General features: G+C 42.4%; 1 protein-coding gene across 26 annotated transcripts in view; it reads left to right on the top strand.

Annotated features, from left to right (window-relative positions):
• The window catches only part of PARD3 (par-3 family cell polarity regulator), a 708,800-nt gene that overhangs the window by 57,449 nt on the left and 624,149 nt on the right, over nucleotides 1-27,202 (top strand). The window contains exon 1 of one of the 26 annotated variants that reach the window (XM_054660980.2): nucleotides 17,683-17,821. The exons of the other annotated variants lie outside the window; for them this stretch is intronic. The gene's annotated coding sequence lies outside the window, so the exon portion shown is untranslated. Of the gene's footprint in view, nucleotides 1-17,682; nucleotides 17,822-27,202 lie in introns of those variants that run through there. 26 annotated transcript variants of the gene reach the window in all.

Below are 27,202 nucleotides of genomic sequence, written 5' to 3'. Positions count from 1 at the left end.
AATCCTGGGCATGGTCCTAGTTGGCATGAGTAGAGTTTGCAATGGTTTTCAGGATGTAGTTTCTTCTTTTTTCTTTCCTTTTTTTTTCTTGGAGACAGGTTTCGCCCAGTGGCACGATCTTGGCTCATTGCAACCTCTGCCTCCCTGGTTCAAGCGATTCTCCCACCTCAGCCTCCCGAGTAGCTGGGTTTATAGGCGTGAGCCACCGTGCCTGGCTAATTTTTTTGTATTTTTAGTAGAGACGTGGTTTTGCCATGTTAGTTGGCCAGGTTGCTCTCGACCTCCTGGCCTCAAGTGATCTGCCTGCCTTGGCCTCCCAAAATGTTGGGATTACAGGCATGAGCCACCGCACCCGGCCAGGACATGTTTTCTTAAAGACAATTTAAGAGTCAGGAAGTGGAAAAGGAATGACAGGTAGATGAAGGACAGGCTGTAGCATGTCACACCTCACAGTTATTTGCAACTTTCTGTTAACCAGATACTGTGTTAGATGAGAATAAGAACTTAAATTTTTTATTTTTAGTGCTGACTAATAATTAACTATAATTTTCAGTCATGATCACTGTGTTTGAACCTCCTGTGCAGATATTGTGGAAATATGTATTTTAGATGTGAGGAAGTTCTAATATAAATGAAGGCTCAAAGTAAAGAAAAAGATGCAAAATGCTGTCATAGACTTCGAAAACAGATTTGGATAAAAAACATTGCACCTACCAGAGGAATCAAGGAGAAATTTTTCCTCACAGATATTCAAGACATTATGTTATTTATCTTGTTTATGACTTTAGAACCTTTCTTTTAGGGGGATGACAGTACCTTTTGGTGATTTGAGTCTAAAATTTGAAACTAAGATTCATGCAGAAAAGTAAAAGAATAAAATTTTCGGAGAAGAAAGCAGTGGTTGAAAAATCTGTTAGCAGTGTTCCCTTTTGTCTTTTCAGCCTGTTCACCAGGAACTCGGAGCTTTGCACTGTGATTATTTTATTGGTTCAAAGGACAGAGATTGTCTTTAAAATGATGAATGACTTTGATTATGTGTGGTGGCTCACACCTGTAATCCCAGACTTAAGGAGGCTGAGGCGGGAGGATTGCTTGATGCTAGCAGTTTGAGACCAGTTTGCGCAACGTAGTGAGACCCCATCTCTATAAAAAGTAAAAAAACTAGTCAAGTGTGGTGCATGCCTGTAGTCCCAGCTACTTGAGGCTGAGGCAGGAAGATCACTTGAGCTCAGGCGTTCAGGACTACCACTACGCCACAGCCTAGGCAACAGAGCTGACTCTTTTTTTTTTAAAATAAAAAAAAAAAAGGTGCATTGGCTGGGTGCGGTGGCTCAAGCCTGTAATCCCAGCACTTTGGGAGGCCGAGGTCAGGAGATCAAGACCATCCTGGCTAACACGCTGAAACCCCGTCTCTACTAAAAACACAAAAAATTAGCCAGGTGTGGTGGCGGGTGCCTGTAGTCCCAGCTACTCAGGAGGCTGAGGCAGGAGAATGGCGTGAACCCAGGAGGCAGAGCTTGCAGTGAGCTGAGATCGTGCCACTGCACTCCAGCCTGGGCAGCAGAGTAAGACTCCTTCTCAAAAAAAAAAAAAAAAGGTGCATTTTTTTTTTGCCGTGGGGAGATTGGAGGAGGGAGGGTAAGGGGTACTGCCAACCTGTACAGTGATATCAACCCATATTAGCATCCTAGCCCCTCTCTCTGCTGGTTTGGTTTAACAATTTATTGTAAGTTTGGTGCTCCTGTGTGAGACTAGAGTAAAGGACCATGGGCATCTCCATGGTTGTTGGGAAGCTGTTAGTCCCCAGAACTAGAGCAAGTGGGGCCAGTAGGTACAATTCTCAGATATGGTGGCCTTTGAAGCAGGTAAGCACAGCCTGTCTTGGGCCTTAACATTAATGCCTGTCTTGTTGATTTGTCATTATCATTTTAGTTTTGTAATTGGTTGATCGAGACAGAAGGGGAAAAATGGCAAAAAAAGCATGTTATATATGCTTAGGATGGAATGTTTTCTTTTTCCCATTCCTCATCTCAATTCCCAGTTTAATGCCAAATCTTTGAGTATCCATATCCTTGAGGAGAGACTGTTCTTGGAAATCATCTGATGAGAAAACTGCTGAGAAGCCCATCAGATGCCAACATCAGAGGGCAGTTTAGGATATCTGTTAACTACAAGCAGATCCAGATCCTAGTAGCACTGAGCATAGACAGACACCAAGTTATGACCTCCCAAGTTGCTGGTTGAGCCTCATGAAAGGAAGATTTGCTGTGGGAGGGCATACCCTTGCACTGGGCTCTTGTGATCGGCCCAGCAATTCTTTTTCTGTTATTTTTTTTGAGACAGAGTTTCTCTCCTGTCACCCAGGCTGGAGTGTAGCAGTGCAATCTCAGCTCACTGCAACCTCTGCTTCCCTGGCTCAAGCGATCCTCCTGCCTCAGCCTCCTCAGTAGCTGGGATTACAGGCGCATGCCACCACGCCCGGCTAATTTTTTTTTTTTTTTTTAATTTTTAGTAGAGACAGGGTTTCACCATGTTGGCCAGACTGGTCTCGAGCTCCTGACCTCAAGTGATCTGCCCGCCTCAGCCTCCCAAAATGCTGGGATCACAGGCATGAGCCACCGCGCCCAGCCTCGGCCCAGCAATTCTTCCTGAAGCTGTCAGTCATCCTTTGCCTCATTGAAAATGTCGATTTTTGGCTCACTCTGCCTGTTTAAAGGACCTTGGAAAAGTGACAGTCTCACATTGACCAAAACTTTCCATTTGCTCATAAGCTTTAAGGACTTCTTACACGTAGTCTTGTGTCCTTGTGGTCAAGGATGTAGGTCTCTGCTTATAAGCCCCACCTCATGTTCTCATCACTGTTGACATCATGGCTTTAGCTGAAGTGTTTCTTTCTGTTATTAGTTACTCATAAATGTCGTTTATTAACAGGAGGAAGGTTATTCTTAGAATTATTTCTGATGAGGTATTTGTATGTGTATAGTTTAAGTCAGGGGATTGTCTGTAATCCAATGCAGTCTGAAATAGTTTTTGGAGGTTGGCATAGTTTCATTTCACCCTGTCCAATTTGTTCAGAGAAGCCTGGAATTTTTACATGTTAGTAAAAGAAAGAAAATCTGCCTGATTTAAAAATTAGTGGCTTTTAACAATTGTATCTATGATATGAAAAGGAGAGATTTGTTGCAACAAAAGATCTTCTATTAATAAAGTATTTGAGTATTTTCTGTGTAGCCATGTGGGTGTGTACACGATAGGTAAATGTAAAATATGATTCTTGCTTTTAAAGAACTTGCTTATTTGGGAAAGTACAGGACAAAGCACGTGATGTTTCGTAAGACAGGGGATGTAGAAAGAGCTACTTATGACTTGAAAGTGTTTTTATTGGTAAGGTAAATAGATGCTTGTATGTTTCTCAATAAATTAATCTAGCAGTATAAAAAATTCCAGGCCAGGCATGGTGGTTCATGCCTGTAATCCCAGCACTTTGGGAGGCTGAGGCAAGAGGATTGCTTGAGGCCACGAGTTCAAATCCAGCGTGGATAACATAGCAAGATCCCATCTCTACGAAAAGTAAAATTAGCCATATATGGTGGCATGTGTTTATAGTCCCAGCTATTCAGGAGGCTGAGATGAGAGGATCACCTGACCCAGGAGGCTGCAGTGAGCTATGACTGCATCAGTGCACCTCCAGCCTGGGCAACAAGGAGACGATGTCTCTTAAAAAAAAAAAAAAAAAAAAAAAAAAACCCAGAATTCCATACGTTGTCTGATCTACGATGACTATTTTTGTTTTTTCTACGTTATCATAAAAAACACTTATTCAGGGGAAGCCACTTTAAAAGTATCCTAGATGAGAACTGTGTGCTCCTTTTTGTTTTAAGGTTGTGTGTTCTCCCTTGTCCTTTCCCTGACTCCCTGCATACTTTGAGATGGCTTGTGCAGCCCCAGCTTTTGCTTGGCATGCTCTTCCTGTCTGTGATTCTCTGCTTCTCTCCATGGCTGGATTTGCTGGTCTAGAGATACAAGAAGATTTGAAACCAATGTCCTCTTGGATTTTATTAATCAAACATCTGCATGTCCAGAATTCACACAACCCTCTGCCATGCCCTCCAGGGATGGGCTACTGGGAGGATATTTTTATCAATAAGTAGGCTAAATATTTATTTTTATCCCACTGGGTGGTTTCACAGGCATCAGCAAAATACAAAATTGCATTATTCACCAGAGCATGAGCTACTTTCTGTGTTGTCCATGTGGCAAGGTCTTTAGAAATATTTGTGTGGGCCTTTGCCATGTTAAATGGCTGTATTCCAAGGCTTCATTTGTGGTGGTCTAGTCTTTTGTAGGAGGATAGTAAGGACGAAATGAATTGGTGTCTTCCAACAGTCAGATGTGGCACACAGGGCTCAGGGCTTGCACCAGTCGTCTGCCTGTTCTTCAAGGTTTGCCTGGAGCTTATTTGCCAGCTTCTCCAAGGGTGTCCCCAGCTCTTAGTTTGCTTTTCCATTTGTCAGTCCAAGTGCCCTTGGGGATAGAGTGTCATCCCCTTTGGCTCCTCACGTGGGCATGTATGAAGAAGAGAGACTTCGTTTGTACACACAGCAATCAGGACCCCTGCTGGAGCTGGAGAATCGAGGTGCTTTTCGGACCAATCCTGAGGCCCTGTCCTTGGAACTGAAACAACAGGCTGAGATGACTGAAGTGCATTAAGGAGGAGGCTTTCGCCTGCTGCCTTGGCTGTTTTCTTCCATTAGAAAACATCTCATGAATGGAGCATTTGGAAAACAGGTAGTTTTAGAAGAAGAAAGAGAATTTCCACTCTGACTTTGTGACCAATCTCTGTAATTGTTTTGGTAGGGTAAGGATAGGCTTTCTTGAAACACTAGCCTTTAGCTGAGGTATTCACACACAGCCCCTGTCTCTGCATAAGGAGATAATAACCCCAAATCAAAGGACTGTCTTCTGTTAATTACTAAATTCCCATTTTTCCACTTTAAGTTGTGTGGCTGGTAATAGCGTCCGCCTTCTGATATAGGTCATAGCATGCAACATGCACTTTGCAAGTGCATTTTGCTTGAATATTTTGCAAAGATATTCTATTGAATTGAGAGGCAGCAAGTATTTGATGTAATGATTACACTTGATCACACAAAAACACTTCACAGTGCCATGGCTGGTCTTCATAGTAGTCAGCTCTTGACTTCACTTCTGTTTTTTTTTTTTTTTTTTTCTCCCCACAAGACTGTTAGCTTTTGCTGTGGCTTCAGGAGCATTTAAATGTCTTAAAAGCTTATAAATAATATAAAAGGCTGACTGTGTTAGTAGTGCAGTAGTCAGTGCATAATGCCAAATTGGTAGTGATGTCTGCACGACATGCTGACTTGAATAAGTTATTTTCAAGTTGTCTCATTAAGGTTTGAACTGGGGATGGGACAGAGATAGCCTTTATCACATACTTCTTTTTAATTTTTATCTTAATTTTTTTTTTTAAGCTAAAGGCAAAAAGAATGCACATACTTATTTTAATGTGATTAGAAGATGAGTTGTTCCCTGGTAAGCTTGACCCACCAGTATGTGAGAGTTTTGCAGCAACCTTAGAAGCTGGGTTTTTCTCATCCCACAGAAAACCCCCTCACAAAAATACATTGTTATTCTGTAAGAAAATATGACTAAATTATCATGTACTGAGAAAAGCATTAGGTTAACAAATTAGGAAAACTATGTCTTAGATGTACAACCAACTTTACTTCCCGTTCTCTGGTGGGCAGGCCTCTACAAACCTACTCGCAAAGTCCGAGGAAGCTGAGAGGCTAAAGAAAGAGGCTCATAATTCCAGTTTCTCATAAAGAAACATTTAGGTTAAGGTGAGGTGGCCCAGGTTGGTAATCCCAGCACTTTGGGAGGCCAAGGCTGGAGGATCACTTGAGGTCAGGAGTTTGAGACCAGCTTGGGCAACATAGCAAGACCTCATCTCTATTAAAAAAAAAAAAAAAAAAAAAGCTAGACAGGCATGGTGACATACACATGTGGTCCCAGCTACTTGAGGGGCTGAAGTGGGAGGATTGCTTGAGCCTGGGAAGTCGAGGCTGCAGTGAGGTATGATGGCCCCACAACACTCTAGCCTGGGTCATAGAGCGAGACCCCATCTCAAAAAAAGAGAAAGGTTTAATTGGGACTTAGGAACAGAAGCCATGTCTGTGTCTCTGCACTACCCCCAGACCCAGGGCTGATACACTGTGGGGAAAGGGTGACTCTGAAGGGATGTGTAGGACAATTAAAGTACTATAATGTCAAGGTTGTTTGACCTCTGGGCAGTGCCAGCTCCTGCAATAGATAAACGGGAAATCTTAGAGGCCTTCCCAGAACTGGGGTTAATCAGAAGTCAGCATGGCAGATTAATATCCGAGATGGAGTTGCTTTGGCCACCGCACCTCTCTGTCTTATAAGCATGGAGTATCAAGATAATTGTTATTTTGACCCAAATCATCAGCACAGCAACCAATTCCATTTATTAGGTAATTATGTACCAAATACGAGGCTATTTTTTTTATTACATTTAATACTTGTAACAGCTCAGTTGAGGGTATTATCCCCATTTTGCAGCTGAATGGATGGACTTAATGGGAGATAAGCAGCTTCCCTGAGACACATCAACAGTGTGTGGAAGTGACGGGTGTGAACCTGGTTCTGTCTGTTGGCAAAACCTGAACTGATCTCTATGCCTCCCACTCCTAATATACAGTGTAAGAGAGTGTAAATAAAACATATTCTTACGTCGTCTGGGCGTGGTGGCTCACGCCTGTAATCTCAGCACTTTGGGAGGGTGAGGCGGGAAGATCACTTGAGGTCAGGAGTTCCAGACCAGCCTGGCCAACATGGCAAAACCCCGTCTCTACTAAAAATACAAAAACTAGCTGAGCGTGGTGGTGTGTGCCTGTAATCCCAGCAACTCAGGAGGCCGAGGCAGGAGAATCACTTGAACCTGGGGGGCGGAGGTTGCAGTGAGCCAAGATCGTGCCACTGCACTCCAGCCTGAGCAACAGAGTGAGACTCCATCTCAAAAAAAAAAAAAAAAAAAAAAAATTGTTATGTCATTACCAAGAATAATCCAAATTAACATTAAAAATGCATTAACATTTATAAAACTTAATTAGTTCAGAGAAGAAATAAGGCTCCCTGCCCCTAACTCCTCACTCCACTCCTGTAAATGTAAACATGTAAATTGTGCCTTCTGTGTTGCTTTCCTGTCCTCTATAGTCTTAAGGTGTGTGTGTGTGTGTGTGTGTGTGTGTGTGTGTGTGTGTGTGGTTGAAAGAGAGAAAGAGGATGTAACTGTAATGTTGGTACTACAAGTGTGTCTGTAGCTTTCTAGAAATGGAATTTCTTGATCATTTTATTTTAAAAATAATCACTCTTTTCTGCTTTTGCTTGAAATGTCCTATTTTCCATAGATTAATATGTTTGACCTTTTCTGAATTATATATACTGTTTTATTTGTTTTTTTCTCTTCTTCTGTTTTCAATCTCAAACTGGTTTTAATTCTAAAAAGGTACTTTCATATCGTTTTTTGTTTTCATAATTTTTGTGAATTTTCTGCTTTTATTTTCCAAGCTTATGACTTTGACTTTGACTCATTTTGCCAAAGTGGACCCATCCCATGAAAACAACACAAATTCTGTTAATTTTTAAATTGAGACTGCGGGTTTTGTGTGTGTGTGTGTGTATGTGTGTATGTGTGTGTGTGTACTTTTTTTGAGAGGGGGTCCCGTTCTGTCGCCCAGGCTGGAGTGCAGTGGTGCCATCTTGGCTCATTGCAGCCTTCGCCTATTGGGCTCAAGGGATCCTCCCACCTCAGCCTCCTGAGTAGCTGAGACCACAGGCGCACACCACCACACCTAGCTAACTTTTTGTATTTTTAGTAGAGATGGGGTTCCACCACGTTGCGCAGGCTGGTCTCAAACTCCTGAACTCAAGTGATCTGCCCTCCTGCAGTGCTGGGATTACAGGTGTGAGCCCCACTGTGCCTGGCCTTATATATTATTTTAGGAGGGAATTGACATCTTTCAAGTAGTTACTTCTGACTATCCAAGAAGTCCATATATCCGGCAATACATATTAAATGCTCTTTCACTTATCTTCTTTTTTGTCACTTTTTAAAGTTCTGTATACATCATATAAGTTCTATATGTTTGCTAAGTATTTCCTAGGGATTTAAACTTTACTTTGCTATTTTCAGTTTTTTCTTATTATGTTTTTTAAACTGGTTATAGTTTATATATAGTTTATTATTTTATTATATATTTTCTATAACCTTCATTTTTATAACCTTCAAAACTAATAATCCTCTTAGTTGTATATTAATTCAAGTTATTTTCTTGGGTTTTCCGAGTATGCAGTTTTATTGTGTGCAAATAATAACATTGCCCCCTTTCTGTATTTGTAGCAAACATTTACTTCTCTGTTTAATTGCACTGGCTAGCTAGCATTTCCAGAATAATGGGAAATAATCATGGTGTTAGGAAGCATCTAACTACATGCAAGACTTCATTATAATGATTTTTGGTGTCAGGACATCATGGTCTACCATAAGAACATGTGACTGCTATATTTATAATTTTGGAAACAGATAAAGGGAAAATAAAAGCAAAAGTATATGGGGTGAAGTAAGAGAATAGGACTAGAATTTGGAAAGTACATAATGGACAAATCTAGTGGGAGGAAATTGAAGTCAGTCCCCAGGTTGATGGGTTACGCTTCATGCCATTAGTATTTAACAGCCAGTTGTGCATCAGGTCTGACAGGTGCTACAAAGATAAGGAAGCTAACATCCACTGTGAAGGGCCTGTGGCCCAGGGGCACTCTGGGTGTTGATGAGTACAACTGAGGGGAACATCCTTAGTGATTAGTGCAGTGGAAGCCCGAATGTTATAATGTGTCCTGAGTTACAGCATCATAGGATTTTATTAGAAGGCACCATCACCCACCTCTACTGCTGCAGTGCCTGCACTGCAGCAGGGAGTAGGTGCTCAAGTCTGTCTTCATGAATGAAGCCACTTCACTGTTCCTTGTGGTTCTTGGCCAGTGTTATGGAGGAGGTGAGCCAGGTTTTTGCTGGTAGAGAGAGTGGGAGCAGAGGGGGATGCTGCTACTTGAAGAGTTTGCTACAGGGGGTTTGATTCCAGACTTCAGGGCAAGTCTGTTCTGTCTGAGGTGTGGAGTGCTTACAGAGGAGTGAGGGGTGGGAGGGGAGGATGTGGAGGTGACTGAGAACAGAGCTTCCTTTCCTTTCTTTTTCTTTTTGTTTTTTTGAGACAGAGTCTTGCTCTGTCACCCAGGCTAGAGTGCAGTGGCCTGATCTTGGCTCGCTGCAACCTGCAACCTCCGCCTCCCGGGCTCAAGCGATTCTTGTGCCTCAGCCTCCTGAGTAGCTGGGATTACAGGCGCACGCCACCACACCCAGCTAATTTTGGTATTTTTAGTAGAGACGGGGTTTTGCCGTGTTGGACAGGCTGGTTTTGAACTCCTGACCTCAGGTGATCTGCCTGCCTCACCCTCCCAAAGTGCTGGGATTACAGGCGTGAGCCACCACGCCTGGCCAAGAGCAGAGCTTTCTAAGTGATGCAGCATGGAGGGGTTCCGGTGGCTGAGATGTGGATTGCAGCCCTTGATGGCTGGCTGACCTAGACACCTCCTCCCACATTTTCTGCTTTTTCCATGATGTTCCGGACAGCAAAGTGGCTTGTCATGGTGGTAACCCCCACGTCCATTCCTGTGCTCCCTCTCTGCTCCATGGCTGCCTGGGTTTAGGTCTCCTTGGTTAGGAAACTGTCGTGTGACCATGCCCAGCTACAAGGGGAGCCTGGACCAGTGAGTACAAGATTTTTACTTTTCCATCCGCTGTAGGCAAAGAAAGGCAGGGAGAGAGGGCCTTAGGAGTGGATACTGAGTCAGCCAGTTGCAGTGTCTGCCCCAGAACCATCCTATAAAAGCCATTTTCAAACTTTATTCATTGTATGTGAACATGTTTCAACATCTTTCACAAGTGGCTTTTAAATCGTTGTTAGTCATGGAAGCTTTGATTAGATGCAGTCTTGTGAGGGAACCTGGCATGGTGGGCATACCACGACACCAGCTCTCAGAGACTCAGATGGAGGGAGCCAGGCTGGGTGTCGTGGAAGCCCCTTGAAGCTCAGTGAAGAGGGTATTGGCAAAGAGTAGTTGAAAATGAAAACTTTTCATTTTTAGTTGAGATAAGATGGCAGTAAAAGTTACCACTATGAGGATTTGGTTTTGCATTTAGCGATCCATTTTTGCTTTTCTTTTTTTAAAGTAGGAGAATAATATGTTTTGAACATTTAGAAATGGCTTCTTTATTGAAATACATAACCTTGTGTGGTTTGGGCTGGTGCTTAGGTCCTCAAGAAGAATTTTCACATGGAAAACGAATTGCCACCTTAGTCTTCTCCAGAGATGCTGTCTCTCTCTAGAGTGGCTGTCTGCAGCCCCTCCTGCCCCAGCTGCCTTAGAATCGTGGCTCAAATGATATTCCTAATTCCTAAAGCTAAAGGGAAAAGAAAAAAAGCCAAAAAAGCAAACCAGTCAGAAAATGTACATTAGATTTTTACATTGATTTCCAATGTACAAATTTCTGTTCTTTATAATCTTAGCAGAAGCTGGTATCTCAGCAGAAGCAGAAGCAAATATCTTTAATTGAAGATACTTGGTTTCCATGATAAGCAGGGTTTCCACAAAACCACATATGAGAGCAGGAACCAATGCTGCTTTCTCTGCCTTCTAATCCCCGCAGGGAAGGGTCGAGGAGCAGAAATGTGGTGACCCTGAACCCCGGCAGCCTGGGTGTCCACTGCAGAAGTCAGGGTGTCTCGCCTGGGCATGGCTGAAAGATTGTTCTCCAGCTGTCTAGAGGGAGATACGGCTCCCTTTTAGTAAAAATGTCACAGAAATTTATTTATGTTTTATGTTATTTCCAATTGATTTGTTAGTAGAAGCAAATAAATTCCTGTTTGTCAGAGGAGATTCCTGGAAACCTAGAAACTTAAAACAGAAAGGAAATTGGGTATGTACATAGCTGCTTTTTTGAGCGTCTTTCATAATTTTTTATCATTTAAAAAGTAGTGAAATCAGTGAAGTTGACAATTTTCATTACAGATGCTTGTGATTATTTCTACTTGATATGAAGCTGGCTACAAGTTTGGGCTACTTATGGGCCTATTTGCAAAAGTACATAGAATCTTAAATTTGAGACATTTGACTTCCATGGCTTTAATAAATAAGTTATGTTACTATTTTAAAATAGTATTAAGAAATTATTATTATATTTAGAGACGAGGTCTTACTCTGTTACCCAGGTTGAGTGCAGCTGGGTGATCATACCTCACTATAACCTTGAACTCCTGGGCTTAGGCAATCCTCCCGCCTCAGCCTGCCGAGTAGTGGTGACTGTAGGTATGTGCTGCCATGCCCAGCTAATTTTTTTTTTTTTTAAATTTTGTAGAGACAGAATCTCACTTTGTTGGCCAGGCTGTTCCTGAACTCCTGGCCTCAAGTGATCCTCCTGCTGAGATTACAGGTATGAGTCACCGTGCCCAGCCAAGAAATTATTTTTGATAGTAGAGTTATTGTTTAGCGGCTTCTTTGTTTCTTAATTTTTTTTTTCTTTTTCTTTTTTTTTTTTTTTTTGAGATGGAGTCTCGCTCTGTCGCCCAGGCTGGAGTGCAGCGGTGCGATCTAGGCTCACTGCAAGCTCCGCCTCCTGGGTTCACGCCATTCTCCTGCCTCAGCCTCCCAAGTAGCTGGGACTACAGGCGCTCGCCACCATGCCCGGCTAATTTTTTGTATTTTTTTAGTAGAGGCGGGGTTTCACCGTGTTAGCCAGGATGGTCTCGATCTCCTGACCTCGTGATCTGCGTGCCTTGGCCTCCCAAAGTGCTGGGATTACAGGCGTGAGCCACCGCGCCTGGCCGTTTCTTAATTATTTTCTAAGAATTACTGTGCCATTTCCTTTACATAGTATGGACTGTAGTGGCGTGATCATGGCTCAGGGCTCACTGCAGCATTGAACTCCTGAAATCACTTGTAATCCCAAAGTGCTGGGATTACAGGCATGAGCCACTGTGCCCAGCTACAATTTTTTAAGCAATAGAAGGCCTGTCCACATTGCCGAGTCTTCCTTTGGTGATGGTTCATCTGAGGATTGCATGCCCAAAGCCCTGGAGTGGGAGGCTTAGATTCTTATCCTAGCCTTTCCTCCAACAGTCGACACCCCAGAGCATATGTATTTGTTTCTTTCTTCCCTTTCTTCTCTCTCTTTCTCTCTTTCCCTCTCTCTTTCTCTCTCTCTCTCTTTCCCCCTCTCTTTCTCTCTCTCTTTCCCTCCCTCCCTTCCTCCCTCTCTTTCCTTCCTTTCCTTCCTTTTACTTCCTTTCTTTTCTTTCTTTTGTAGATATAGGGTCTTGCTCTGTCATCCAAGCTGGAGTGCGGTGGCATGATCATAGTACACTGCATCCTCCAACTCTCGGGTCTAGAGATCCTCCTACCTCAGCCTCCGAATATCTGGGACTACAGGCTCATGCTACCAAGCCTGGTTGATCTTTAACATTTTTTGTAGAAATGAGATCTTGCTTTGTTGCCCAAGCTGGTCGCAAACTCCTGGCCTCAAGTGATCCTCCTGCCTTGGCCTCCCAAAGCACTGACATTACAGGTGTGAGCCACTACAACCAGCCTTGTTTTTCTTATTTGTAAAACGATGAGGTTGGTTGCTAGGTTATTGCTGTTGATTTTTCTGGGGTCAGGCCAGAGACTGGGTTCCTGGGAGACCACAGGGTCCAAGGGGTGGTCGAGGATGCAGAGGGTCCTAGTTGCCCGAGCTCCTGGGTGTGCACCCACTTCCTTCAGTCCACTGAAGCTCTTTGGTCCCCTGTGATTGTGATGACCATCTGGAGAGAAGATTTCTAATCTTCCCTCTTATCAGACAGGACACTCAGATGAGTCTGTTTTTATTTAAAATTTTGGCATTTTGCTTATCTTGGATTTTTGTACATCAGTTTTCTTGTTCAATTATTACATTAAACTATTTCTCTTGACTACTGAGATTTTGGTCCTCCCTTAAATTTTGTGTCAGAGGCAAGTGCCTGTAGTCTCACCTCTGTTCCAGCCCTTGTAAACACTATGATTCCTTGCAGTTTGTCATTAAAAATAGTTATCAAAGCCAAGTAATTTGGAAGTTAAATCAAGAGATTCCAGTGAAACGCTGGTAAGCGATGCCTGTTTATGCTCACTTAGTTGCTGGGCATTAGCAGGTGTAAAAACCTAACAAAAACAGCTGGAAAGCAGACCTCAAAGCTGCTGGCAGTCTCTCCCCTTGGGGACAAAATAAGCCTTTCAGCTTTTTAATCTTGGAAGGTAAATCATAAACGACCAAATATTGGATTAACTTAGAAAAAGGTTTTTTATTTTTGAGATGGTAAATGTAATATCCTTGCTGTTGAATTCCTCTTCATGGTGACTATGTATTAAAACTGGGATTTTGCATGGAAAATATTTCAAGATTTGCATGGATAATGGCTAATGTACTGTCTGGCTTGTTGCATTTTAACTATAAAATTAAGTTGTTGCGCTATTTATTGTTATTTCTGAGGGACACCATGGAGAGCCATGTGGCCAGAGGGAGATGGGCGGTGAGGAGCGTGGTGACTGGTCTAGTTGGCACAGCTGAGATTTCTGCTGCTCCAGCAGTCATCTGGATTGGCTCGGGCCTGGCTGTTTGTTGCTTCTTTCACGGGCTCAGAGTGTCTGGAGATCTTTTTAACTAGCCGAGACATGCTGTTACTCTGAGCAATTCTCCAGGCAGCCATGAGTGCAAAGGGAGTCTGTGCCAGGTGCCCAGCACTGCTATATATGGCAGAGAAGGGTGGCAGGGGAGGACCCACCATGCCCTTATCTGGGGGCTGCAGCCAGGCGTGATTGTGGGGGCAGTCACACAGCTTCCGTGTGCTCTCAGACCAACCCTGTTTTTCCTCTCTCTCCTCCAACCTTGGCATTGATTTTAGACAGCCGATGTGCAGGTTCAATCTTCATGTGAAATGGAAAAATGACTTCAAGTTCAGATACCCATCACTGGCAGTGCTGTATGTACAATCTATCAAGGCTAGTTAGGATGTCTTTGTGGCTCGAGAAAGCAGATTTTTAGATACGGGAGAGTTTGGTTACTTGTGTTTGTGATTCTGTGCTCTCTATTAATTGGCATGGGATTTTTGGACCTGAAATTTAGTGTAGATTTCAGTTTATTCTGAAAGATAAGTGTGAGGTTGAGATGTGGTCTTCTGTGTGACAGGTGCTGATTTATGTTGGAGTCCTATTAGGATAGATGCGTCCCACATTCAGTTGTATGTTTCTTAGGTCAATCAAAGAAGCTGATTTGAAGGTGTACCACCACCTTCTCTCCCAAGATGACAAAGCTGTGTTGGGTCATTGGTTGGGAGCAGTGCAGATGAGAAGACAAATGCTGTTGACAAGTTGTGTGTCTAGTTCCTTAGGAAACCAGTCACCTGGTGTTGAAGACAGCAGCAGAGGAGTACCGTGGCCTAGCATGGAGCTCTGCCATGCCTTTGGTTCTTTCTGTGGACACATTTTCATGGAACCTAGAGATTTTCTGGTTTGGGGAAGGATACAATGGAAAAATAATAATGAGACGATGATGATGATAAGATTTAATTGAATATTTGCTAAGTCCAGTGCATACTATTAGGCCTTCAACATATGAGTTTATAATCCAATGAATTAGATATTACATTCCTTTCATACAAAAGGACATTGAGGCTTGGCGATATTAATAAATGGCTGAGTGGTACTTGGCACCCAAGACCGTGTGACTCCGAAGCTCCTGCTTTCAGTGAAGGAGCCTGTGGTAGGAACGTAGGGTCTGCAGTTTCAGATGTTGTGGCCTGCTGTGCCTTGTTGGTGATTGTAGATTCTTCACGATCAATATGGAGAAGGCTGCCTGCATTGTCTCCCTTCTTCTTTTGAAAAATTAGTTTTTACAGATAATTGCAAACAATGCAAAATTAAGGAATGTAATCTCTTTTTGACGTTTTACTCCCTAGTAGTGACTGGTATTAAAAAGCCTCCACGCAGTACAGGATGTGGGTAGATCAACCCTGGATTGGTTGGTTGGGATGTGATTCATTAGATCATCTATGAGATTCTCTGTTTTTTAGGTCAGAGTAATTGCCATTGATCTTATGATGCAGTTCTGCTTCCAGGACACTTAATGAACACGGAAACTGAAAAGTAAAGAACTTGGCCTGTAGGGTCTGTGAGACGGGACCACCCATGGGAGCCGTGTTGTGTAGAGGCCATCCAGCCAAGGACTGCAAACGTGGAGATCTGTTGTGGCAGTGGATTGGATTAATCTCTATTAATCAGTCTATTAATCTGTTGATCTCTAGCTGAACAATCTCTTTTGTTGAATTATTGCATTATGGTATTTATCGTGACTACTGAGATTTTGGTCCCCCCCTTACATTTAGTGTCAGAGGCAAGTGTCTCTGATCTCACCCCAGTTCCGGCCCTTGTAAACTCTATGATTGTTTGTAGTTTGTCGTTAAAAATAGTTATCAAAGGCAGGTAATTTGGAGGTTTAATTGAGTGGAGGAAACTTGGAAGAACCAAGTTTCAGTAGCATGTAGATATCACGTGAATTTTCATCCTCCCAAGGTTGTGCTGGGGAGATTGAGACAAAAGAAGTACAAACACCTTGAAAACTAAATAGGCAGTTCCTGTGCCAGGCAATGGGATGGGATTGTCTCATTGCTTCTGAGTATTGTCGCTGAACCTGATTATTATGAATTTACCTTATTGTTATATTGTACATTTTAAGAAATTTTTATTTTTTTTCTAATGCTTGCAAAATCTGGAATCATCCTGTGAGTTTACAAAAACCAGTAATGGTCTTTTTGAAGTACTTTATCAACTTTTGTTAATTTTTCTGTGTTGTATGTGCTTCATTAACTTCTGTTAGACTATAAGAGATTTCTCAGTAGTGCCTACTGAATCCATACACAGTGAGGGACAATAGGATCCCAGGATCATCTGCTCCACAGAAGCGGGTATCACAGTGGCACCGACCAGCATGGGAAGAGTTTTTGTGCTGACAGCAGGGCATTCTCTTTGGTCTGTGGTCCATTTGTAGATGGCTGCGCTCCTCTGCACAGGGGCTGTCGCTTCTGCATGGATTGGTGTCTAAAAACCCCACCTAAATGAGAATTAGATATTCCCTTTCTTCTTTACCCAGAATTTTCTTTTTATAAATAAAAATAGGCTGGGCACAGTGGCTCATGCCTGTAATCCCAGCACTTTTGGAGGCTGAGGCAGGAGGATCGCTTAAGCTCAGGAGTTCAAGACCAGCCTGGGCAACATAGTGAGACTGTACCACTACAAAAAATAAAAAAACTTAGCCAGATGTGGTGGTGCATGCCCGTAGTCCAGCTACTAGGGAGGCTGAGGTGGGAGGATTACTTGAGCCCAGGAAGTTGAAGCTGCAGAAGGTTGTGATCGCACCACCACACTCCAGCCTGGGCAACAGAGTGAGACTCACTCACTCTCAAAAAAAAAAAAAAAAATTTGGTTTACGAAAACACAGCAGTTGACTTTTCCATAGGCAATTTGTAGGTTTGGCATTTTACTGCCTTTAGAGATGTAGTATTGAGTATAGTCTGTTAGCCTGTTGGTCTGTTCACCCACAAATGGGCCAGTTCCAATTAGCTATAATATTTGTTTTAGGGGGAAAAAGTCTTACGTAAACAAATTATTTGCATTTATACTTTTGTTAAAAGTTGAACTCGAGTTAGTTATTTGAGACACCAACATTACCTGTCTACCATATTGTTCATATAGTGATAGTTCTGTGTAAGTAGACTTTAGTCAAGCTTCACATTAAAAAAAATTTAACCACTGTTTACCCTACTTGGTATAATTAGTAGGCTTTATCAATTTTTTTATGCTGTGAAGTCTAGATCTCAAAAGATATACGTCAATTTTTTGTTGTTCAGAATGAACATTCTGTCTGAATCAGTAGGAAAAGAGGGGAGGGAATGTGATTTGTTGTTCACATGATATAGAAGAGGCTGGTGAGAGAGGCCTTTGGAAGCCTTAAAACAGCTTGGTGTGAAAGTCAGGGTGCCCTGGGAGCTGACAGGTAGGAGGAGTGGGAGGGGGAGATGGGGGCGGGAGTCAGAAGAACAGCTCAGCTCTGAACACACCTGTTACAGTCCTATCACTCACTGATGATAGAAAACCGCATTTTGTTGGAACGGGCACAGTGATTGTCAAGGAAGTTGTCTTGTGCTACTGCCATGGATTCAAAAGATTCTTGGGTCGTGAAAGAGGTGGCATCAGAAGGATATGTTTGTTGACAGGGAGACCAGATGCACTGATCCATTTTTTATCCTTTTGCCTTCAGAGCATCCTTGTCTCCTTGAATTCACTGCTGTCTCAGAACCCAGGAGGGCTGTCGGAGCCCTCTCCTGCAGCTCAGCTCCCAGGGGGCTCTCCCAGCAGGCTGGGGCTGTCTCCCAGCCGGCCAGCTCTGCTGGAACTGGAGGAGGCAGCCAGCTGCAATGGGACTGCCTCTTTTTCGTCTTGAAGTGGTTTCAGGTTTCCTCCCTTTCTCCTCTTGGGGTGGGGACGGGAGGCTCTCACCAGCTGTCGCCTTTGTGTTTTTCTCTCTCTCCAGCTCAAGTCAGCTGACACCTTTCCTTTCTTCCCTTCCCTTCTCCATGAACTTGCACGGAGTCGCTGGCAGGTCAGTGTGTAGGAGGGTGAACCGTAGCAGCTGTCCTTGCCTTCCAACTCTGGTTCTGCCCTCCTCCTGACTTATCCTTTCTCCCCTTTTTTGACAGAGATAGGGAATATTTTCCAGCAAGCTTCAGAAAACATTCTATGTGGTATGTGCAGAGAGATCCTCTATGCATAGAATCTTGCACAGGATTTAAGAGGTCAGTGCATGGGGCGTTTTCTATCCCCTGCTCCCACTTTATTGAATATCATACTGAACTCAGTAGTTTAGGATGCATTCCTAAGTTTAGGGAAAGCTGTGAGGATCTTCTGATTCATTCTAGAACATTCCAAAGCACCACTGAGGTTGCACAAGGTGGTTCATAGCAATAGGACCGTGATGCTTGTAGGGCAAGAGGAGGGGATATCACAGGACCTCTGGGACAGAGGGAAGCACTGAGGCCTTCTGCAACTCTGCAACAAAGTTCCTGTGATCCCCTGCCCTCGCCTCTCTCCCAGTACTCCTGGGATTTCAGCATTTTAATTAATATAAGTCAGGCGGACGCTTATCTTGCTGGATTCTTCAGTAGTACTTGATATGGTTGATCCCTTCCTCATTTCTTGAACAGCCCTCTGGTGTGGTCATTCTTTAACATAAACTTTTTATTCTAAAATAACTTTAGATTTATTAAAAACTGCAAAGATAGTAGAGAGAGTGTACCCCTCACCTCATCCTCTTTGCTAACGTCTTACATCACTGTGATGCGTTTGTCAAAATGAACCAACGCTGACTTTAACTAAACTTCAGAATTTATTTGCTGTTCACCAGTTTTTCAGTTAGTGTCCTCTTTCTATGCCAGGATCCAGTCCAGAGGGCTACATTGCATTTAGTTGTCAACTTCATTTTATGTAATAAAAACTTTACCTACATTTCAGTGGTTGGTAATTTTGTTTAAGGAGGTGATCCCTTAAACAAAACGGAGAAAGTGAGTTACTTTCTGCTAGCTGAAGTGTTACTTTACATCCATTTGTAAATTTTTGTTCAGATATATCAATCATTACCATTTACTGAACACCCCCATTTGTGCTTGTTCTGGTTTTATGTTTTATGCTACAATGTGCTCTAAACATTTTAGAAATAAAATTAGCAGTACTTTGTGTGAAGTGGCAGTAGGCTTCCTCCCCTTGACCCCTTCTGTCCCCTTATTTTGAGACAGGGTCTTACTCTGTCACCCATCCTCCCCCTGACCTCTTCTGCCCTGTTTTTTTAAGACAGGGTCTCACTCTGTCACCTAGGCTGGAGTGCAGAGCGGTGGCGTGAACACAGCTCACTCACTGCAGCCTGGACCTCCTGGGCTTAGGTGATCCTCTCAGTTCAGCCTCTCTGGTAGCTGGAACCGCAGATGAGTGCCACCATGCCTGGTTAATTTTTAAATTATGTGTAGAGATGGGGTCTCCGTATGTTGGCTTTTCTTCCATTTTAATGAGGTATTTTAATGAGGTAAAGTGATGTGCTGTGGAGCTTATTAAAAATGGGATTCTGAGGCCATGTGAGGTGGCTCACACCTATAACCCCAGCACTTTGGGGGGACCCCAAGACGAGAAGATCCCTTGAGGCCAGGAGTTCCAGACCAGCCTGGGCAATATAGTGAGACTCCATCTCTAAAATAAAATACAAACGAAAATGGGATTCTTCCTGTCTGAGTAGATGGATCTAGTACCAGCTTTCCCAGGACTAGTGGTGCTTATAAAATCCTGATCATTCCCTCCAGCTATCTTATTAGAAGTGTTTTCCTTAAAGTCATACATGCATGTATCATGTAGGATGGTTAGTTTAGCATATGTGTGTTTGTCTTTGGTGGTGGGGCAAGAGTGGGAGAAGAGGAGGTTGTATTTCTTCGTAGGTTAAAATTGGCTTTAAAGACAGAGAAAGAATAGAGTAGAAAATATTCGAGGGTATTGCCTGTAGTAAGACCCATATCCTGTATGAGGCAGTCCAGAGTCTCAGCTTTTTCAGCAAGACGCCCCCATCTGCTGTTGCCTTCTTCCTCCTGGGCCTTTGCCTAATGGGCCCTTTGCTGTGGGCATTCTCAATGGCAGTTCTGAGAACCACCTGCGGGCCCAGGCGTCCCTAGCGTGGTGTGCTGTGTTCTTGTGTTCCTACTTTCCTAGATGTTTCATGCTGGTTTGCTGTGTGTCTTAGTTCATTCGTGTTGCTATAAGAAAATCCCTGAAGTTGGGTGATTTATAAAACAACAGATTTATTTCTCACGACTCTGAAGGCTGGGAAGTCCAAACTAGGTGCCAGTGTCTGGTGTGGGCCTGGATTCTGCTGCTAGGTTGGTGCCTAGCAGCTGAGCACTCACGTGGTGGGGGGGCCGAGGGCCCTTTTCTAAGGCTAATCTCCTTCTAAAGGCACCTCCTCTCTCTACTGTTGCGTTGGGGATTAAGTTTCAGCATGAATTGTGGAGGGGACACAAATGTTCAAACCAGAGCACTGTGGTTTTGCCTCCCCCAAATAGAATGCTCATTGTGGGAGGGGATAGGATTTTCACCTCTGTGGTGAAATCGGCTCCGTAGTGTCAGGCAGACGTCTTTCTTAGTCCTTGTTGGGGTGGAGGTAACCGCACCACTTCACCTGTCCTTTAAGGCAAAATGTAGCCAAGCACCTGAGTGGAGCTTTTGGCTTCTGACTGTTGTTAGTGGAGAAGTGGGAAATCCTCCTTGCCTGAGCACATAGTTACAGAATAACCCTTGGCTCTTGTTGAAAAGTGAAAGGCACATTGTATGCACGAGATACCTTTGACCTCACCGACTATTTGCTCAACCACCTAAATAAACACCCCATATTCTTGGGACCAGGTCAATACTGCAGACCCCTGCTTCTCTCCGTCCCCCTTTCTCCCCTTCACCCGCTTTCTCATTTCTGTTTCTGTAACTGTGTCTTGCTGTTCTCAGTTGGGATTGTGGAGCATCTCAACCGTAAAAGGGAAGGGAGAAATGAGTTTGTTGCTTCTGACCTTTTGGGATGTCTAAAGTCACCTATTTTGGCCGGGCATGGTGGCTCATGCCTGTAATCCCAGCACTTTGGGAGGCAGAGGTGGGCAGATCACTTGAGGTCAGGAGTTCAAGACCAGCCTGGCCAACATGGCAAAACCCTGTTTATACTAAAAATACAAAAATTAGCTGGGCATGGTGGCGCATGCCTGTAATCCCAGCTACTTGGGAGGCTGAGGCTGAGGAGAATTGCTTGAACCTGGGAGGTGGAGGTTGCAGTGAGCCTAGATTGCACCACTGCACTCCAGCCAGGGCAATAGAGCAAGACTCTGTCTCAGTAAATAAATAAATAAATAAATAAATAAATAAATAAAGTAACCTATTTCCAACATTTTGAAATAACTCTTTCTTCAGTGTAGTTGTCACTTTTTTTATGAACACAGACAGTAGTGCGGATTCAAGTGATCTATTTTTGTTTCATTTCTTTTATAGCTTTGTCTGCTGATGAAAAAAAATTTAGCTAGGTGTGGTGGCATGTGTCTGTGTTCCCAGCTATTCAGGAGGCTGTTGTGGGAGGATCACTGGAGCACAGGAGTTTGAGGCTGCAGTGAGCTGTGATCATGCCACTGCACTCCAGCCTGGGTGACAGAGCAAGACCCTATCACCAAAAAAAAAAAAAAAAAAAAAAAGGGCCGGGCGCAGTGGCTCACGACTATAATCCCAGCACTTTAGGAGGCCGAGGCAGGCGGATCATGAGGTCAGGAGATCGAGACCATCCTGGCTAACACGGTGAAACCCTGTCTCTACTAAAAATACAAAAAATTAGCGGATGTGGTGGTGGGCACCTGTAGTCCCAGCTACTCGGGAGGCTGAGGCATGAGAATGGCGTGAACCCGGGAGGTGGAGCTTGCAGCTAGCCGAGATCGCGCCACTGCACTCCAGCCTGGGCGGCAGAGCGAGACTCTTGTCTCAAAAGAAAGAAAAAAAAAAGGTAACAAGTTTGGTGTGGTGGCTCATGCCTGTAATCTGAACAATTTGGGAGGGCAGAAGGATTGATGACTTGAGCCCAGGAGTTTGAGACCAGCCTGGGCAACAGAGTGAGACTCTATTTTTATTACTCCAAGAAAAGTGTCATTACACAAGTGGAGTGTATACCATATATATAAAAAATATTTCTGTTAAAAATGGGATTATACTACAGTACATATATTGCATTGCTGAAATGATTACAGGCAAAGTGTACTGATATCCGCCACTTACTTGAAAAGGAATAAAAAATAAGGGGGGTTGTTTCAAATTTTTTTTCCTTTTATACTGCAAAGGGCCTGATGAGAATCTTTTCAGATAAATCATTGCATATATCTACTTTATTTTCTTACGGGAAAATTTGGAAGCCCATGTGGGTAGGTTAGCCCATTTTGATATTCATTGCTGATGAAGCCCAGGAGATGGAATGCTTAATATAAGCCAGATTTTGGGACTGGCAGCAGATCTGTTGTGTTGGAACAGATCATTCAAGGAGCAGGGACAGAACTTTGAATGTGGTTAGTTGTATTGGGGTTCAATGTCAGATTGAGTCAGAATTTCAATTTGCAGCTAGTGAGAAGTCCTGTAATCATTATTGCATATTCCATAATCTTGTCATATGAACCTATCATAACTTTATTCCTTTAATGAAAAGAATATTTTCTCAAATTTTCTGCTGTAAATAACTAGTGCTATAGCATCTCTACAGCTTTATTCTTGTGTATGGAAGCTACGAGTAGCTTAGAGCAAAAGAAACATACAACTTATGTCTTATTATTGACAAATTGCCCTAAAAAAAGATAATTGATCTCTCTCGTGAATACTAGGTTATCTACTTATTATTTTCTGTTGTCCGTTTGGATATACTCAAAAAGTGCTACATCATCATTGCCTTAATTTCCCTTAGCACCAGGGAATTTTACTGTTTTCTCACATGTTTACATCCTTTTCTCAGAATTTCCTATTAATTTATCCATTTTGCTCTTGGGGTTTTTTTTTTTTTCCCCATAAGCCCTTTGTAATAGTAACTTTAAATGCAGTACACATTGAAAATATATTTTCTGTATTTTGTCTGCTGTTTAACTTTTTAAAATGGCATATACCATACTTTGTACAGAAATGTTAAACTTTCTGGCTTTTGGGTATTAACATCTAGTGTCTTGCTTAAGAAGGCCTCACCTTAAATTGCAAACATATTCTCTTTTTATATCTAATAGTTTAAAATTAATGAAAGAAAGCATTTTGAATCTAATCTTGAATTCATATGGGATTGATTTTGTATTTGGTAAGGTAGGGACCTAATTTCTTCCCCACACTCCTCCAATAGGAAAGCCAGTTGTTTCAACACAGCATGTGAAGTTTTTTGTTTTCTCTTTTATTTTAAAAATGCCCCATATGGGCCGAGGTGGGCGGATCACAAGGTCAGGAGATCGAGACCATACTGGCTAACACGGTGAAACCCCGTCTCTACTAAAAATACAAAAAAATATTAGCTGGGCATGGTGGCGGGCGCCTGTAATCCCAGCTACTATGGAGGCTGAGGCAGGAGAATGGCGTGAACCCGGGAGGCGGAGCTTGCAGTGAGCTGAGATCACGCCACTGCACTCCAGCCTGGGTGACAGAGCGAGACTCTGTCTCAAAAAAAAAAAAAAAAAAGGGCCCCATATATTTGTTATATGTGTAATCTTCAATGATGGGAATTTGACAGATTTTCCAAGTGCAGAAGTGTATCACTCACATGCCTTTTTGTAGTGCTTTGTTGATATAATGAATTTACTTTTTAGTAGTTGAGTAACTGATAAGGCATTATGGTAAAAGTTTTTTAAAGGATTTTTTTGAACCTGAGAAATAAGTTTTAACATTCTAAATAATAAATTAGGAGATTAGGAAACATTAAAACCATATGGTTACTTTTTACACTTTTTTTTCTGAATAAGTGATTGTTATGTTTGGGGTTAATTTTGTCAATGGGAAATAAGTATAAAACAGCTTTCTATGACGGCTTATGGTAAAAAAAAAAACAGCTTTGATTTTACTTTTGCAGAAGCATAATTTACTCTCTTCTTTTGTGAATTGGTGTTAGCTTTATATTAGGAGTTTTGAGAAAGATGGTTTATATTAATTTTGAGTCTGCTTTCCAGAACAAATACCTGATAAAAACTCTAACCATGGCAGGGTGCGGTGGCTCACGCCCATAATCCCAGCACTTTGGGAGGCCAACACCAGCGGATCACCTGAGGTCAGGAGTTCGAGACTAGCCTGGCCAACATGGGGAAACCCCACAGATCTCAAACCCCGTCTCTACTAAAAATATAAAAATTAGCTGGGTTTGGTGGCACACGCCTGTAATCTCAGCTGCTTGGGAGGCTGAGGCAGGAGAATTGCTTGAGCCCGGGAGGAGGAGTTCGTGGTGAGCCGAGATGGTGCCACTGCACTCCAGCCTGGGTGACAGAGTGAGACTCAATCTCAAAAGAAACAAAACAAAACTCTAATCATGTTTGTCACTAGTTTTTTTAAGCTGAATAATTTTTCTTTTTAATCACAACGTAGAATTATGTTTGTATTGGAATCTTGGACAGCTGTTAGTGAATAAAATTTTTATTTAAATTTTGTCTTAAAGCATTTTTGGAAGAGTGATTGTAAGGGATTTTCAACACATTCTAATAGTCACTGACAATGATACTGGGAAAATTCTACTTCCATTTGCAATCAGGAAATGACTAGTTAATCTTCACTTGGTTAGTCATGCTTTCGTGGATGGTGATTAACGGTGTTAACTTTGAACTTTGGTATAAAGTGTAAGTAGAGGCAGGCAAATATTTCATTGTATTAGTGAGACTTTTATGTTTTCCATTGATAGAGGTGAGCTTCTTGTTTCCTTGTCCCAGACCCCTTTATTTTGGTATCAGCTTGCTTCCTGTAGAGGGCAGAAGAGAGAGGGAGTTCAAAGAGAGGGTGGGAGGTGGGGAAGAGACACTAGACTGGAGTCTTCATAGAGGAGCTCCTCCGTGGGTCCCTCGTCTGCCTGGTGCCCGATGGCTGTCCCTCATGTTGCTATTTGTAGTGGCCTTCCAGTATGTTCCTCACACTGGGTGTGAGTATTGCTGAGGGAGGTATGGGTTTGTCAGGGGTGGTTTTCCATTTATTTGAAGGCTCAACTTTCGTATTGCAAAGGCAAATATTATGGCGTAACGTAAATTCTATATGAATTTTAACTCATTTACCTATTTATCACCGATTAATCAATTACTAATTATTTATTATTGATTGATTGTCTTGCTCTGTCCTCCAGGCTGGAGTGCAGTGGTATGATCATAGCTCACTGTAGCCCCAAACTCCTGGGTTCAAGCAATCCTCCCGCCTCAGCCTCCCAAACAGCTGGAACTACAGGCACATGCCACTATGCCCAGCTAATTAAAAGAAAATTTTTTCGTAGAAATGGAGCCTTGCTGTGTTGCCCAGGCTGATCTCAAACTCCTGGTCTCAAGCTGTCCTCCCACCTTGGCCTCCCAAAGTGCCATTATAAGTGTCAGTCATTGCACCTGGCCTGTATGTATTTTAAAAATAAAATCAAGATACCTCACAAAATACTTCAAAGACAATTTGTATGGGTGGGGGTGGACAAAGGGATTAGTGCAGTTTACTTCAGGCCTCCTACCCTAGAGTGTCTCCATTTTACTACTTTTGCATGTACTTGAGAAGACCTGCATTGTGAGGCTTAGCTGTACTTTTGTTAATGTGACTGTTTTGTAGTTTAACGTTTTCAGAATATTGCATTTCTTTTTTTTTCTTACCTTTCAATAAGCGTTCTCAGGTTGAAAGAGTGCATATCTTAATGATGGTATGTAATGTTTTCATCGAATAGCTCTTTGGCAGCCGGCCTTTTAAAGTTAGAGACAGGGAAAACACCCTGCTGTCATATATTTTTCAAGAAAAGATTAATAGCTGTGATTCATTCTGCAAATAGCTATTCTTTTTGAGAGTTAGTCTTGCAAAATTTCTTCCCTTCCTTTTATTGTTATCCTATCAATTCTGAGAAACTGAGAAAAATGAGCCTTGGGATTATTTCTCATTATACTTGTCTCACTGAATTTAGTGGGCTTATTTCTTCACTCCTCTCTTGTAAATATTTGCAGACTCATTACAGCATATGCCTTTCCTGTGATTTAAATTAAAAATAAAGATTTTGGTAAGCTGTATGTGGCATGATGAAAAAACTAGGAGACTGTGGAAGAAGGAATTAGGAGATGGGAATGTTGGATATTGCTATTCAACTACTATTTGATTGTGAAAAAAATTACTTCTTGATTTTTGAACTTCAACTTTTCTCAATTGTTGGTGACCTCTAGAGTCTTTGCAATCCCTTTAAATTCTGTGATTTTAATGGCAAATAAGTACTTTTATTATTTTACGACCTCAAAAGTGTGGTCATTTTATGAGAAACTTTATAGGACATGTAGCTATAGGTTTTTGTGTTGCTTTCAGACAAACTTGGAATGGTAGTTCAGGTAATGTGCTAATCACTACAAATTTGTCTAGTCAGCGCTAGAGCAGCAAGTGTAACTTTTACAGCTGTCCATGTCCGTGGATTGTGTAAAGACTAATAAGACTTGAAAAGACTAAGAGGTAGTGAACAGTTCTCCAAATGAGTTGATTGAAGTCTGTAGGCAACTGAGGGTCTCATATCAGAATACATTTTCTTTGCATACATTTTATGCCATGCAAGTTGAAACTCAGGCCTGCTCTGTAGAAGAATTCCTAAAAGAAGATGTCTTAATTTTATATTTTGACTTTTTTTCTGATTTGGAAGATCATTATAAAGGTGAGAGAAAACAGCGTAAAAAAATTGCTCATAGCGTATTCAACAGATGATTATAATGATGACTTAATCAAGTATGCACAAATATCTTTATCATATGGAAACCCTGCCCGTAGAAGTTTGTAGCTGTGAAATTCTTAAGTTTGGGGCACAAAGTTGTGTACTTACACTAATAGAGCTATATAACCGGGTCAAATTGTGGGTTGGTTTAAGAATTTCACAAGAGAAATGAATAGTTGTGGTTCTTTCCTTGTGTGTATGCGCTCATTAAGGCTGCTGGAATCCTCACAGCGTCTACTCGCTTTGCAGGACCTAATGGAGTACGTTTTTCAAATTTAAATTTTTATTAATTTCAATTTTATTTTATTTTGGAGACAGAGTCACCTTGGCTGAGTGCAGTGGTGCAGTCATAGCTCACTGCAGCCTTGTACTCCTGTGCCCAAGTGAGCCTCCCACCTCAGCCTATCCAGTACAGGTAGGACTACAGGCATGCATCATCACACATGGCTAATTTTTAAATTTTTTTGTAGAGACGATGGCTTGCCATATTGGCCAGGCTGTTGTACA

This window comes from Pan troglodytes, chromosome 8 (genome assembly GCF_028858775.2).
Source record: "Pan troglodytes isolate AG18354 chromosome 8, NHGRI_mPanTro3-v2.0_pri, whole genome shotgun sequence".
Lineage (NCBI taxonomy): Eukaryota > Metazoa > Chordata > Mammalia > Primates > Hominidae > Pan > Pan troglodytes.
The sequence above is the reverse complement of the archived record's forward strand: the minus strand, read 5'-3'. Positions and strand labels throughout refer to the sequence as shown.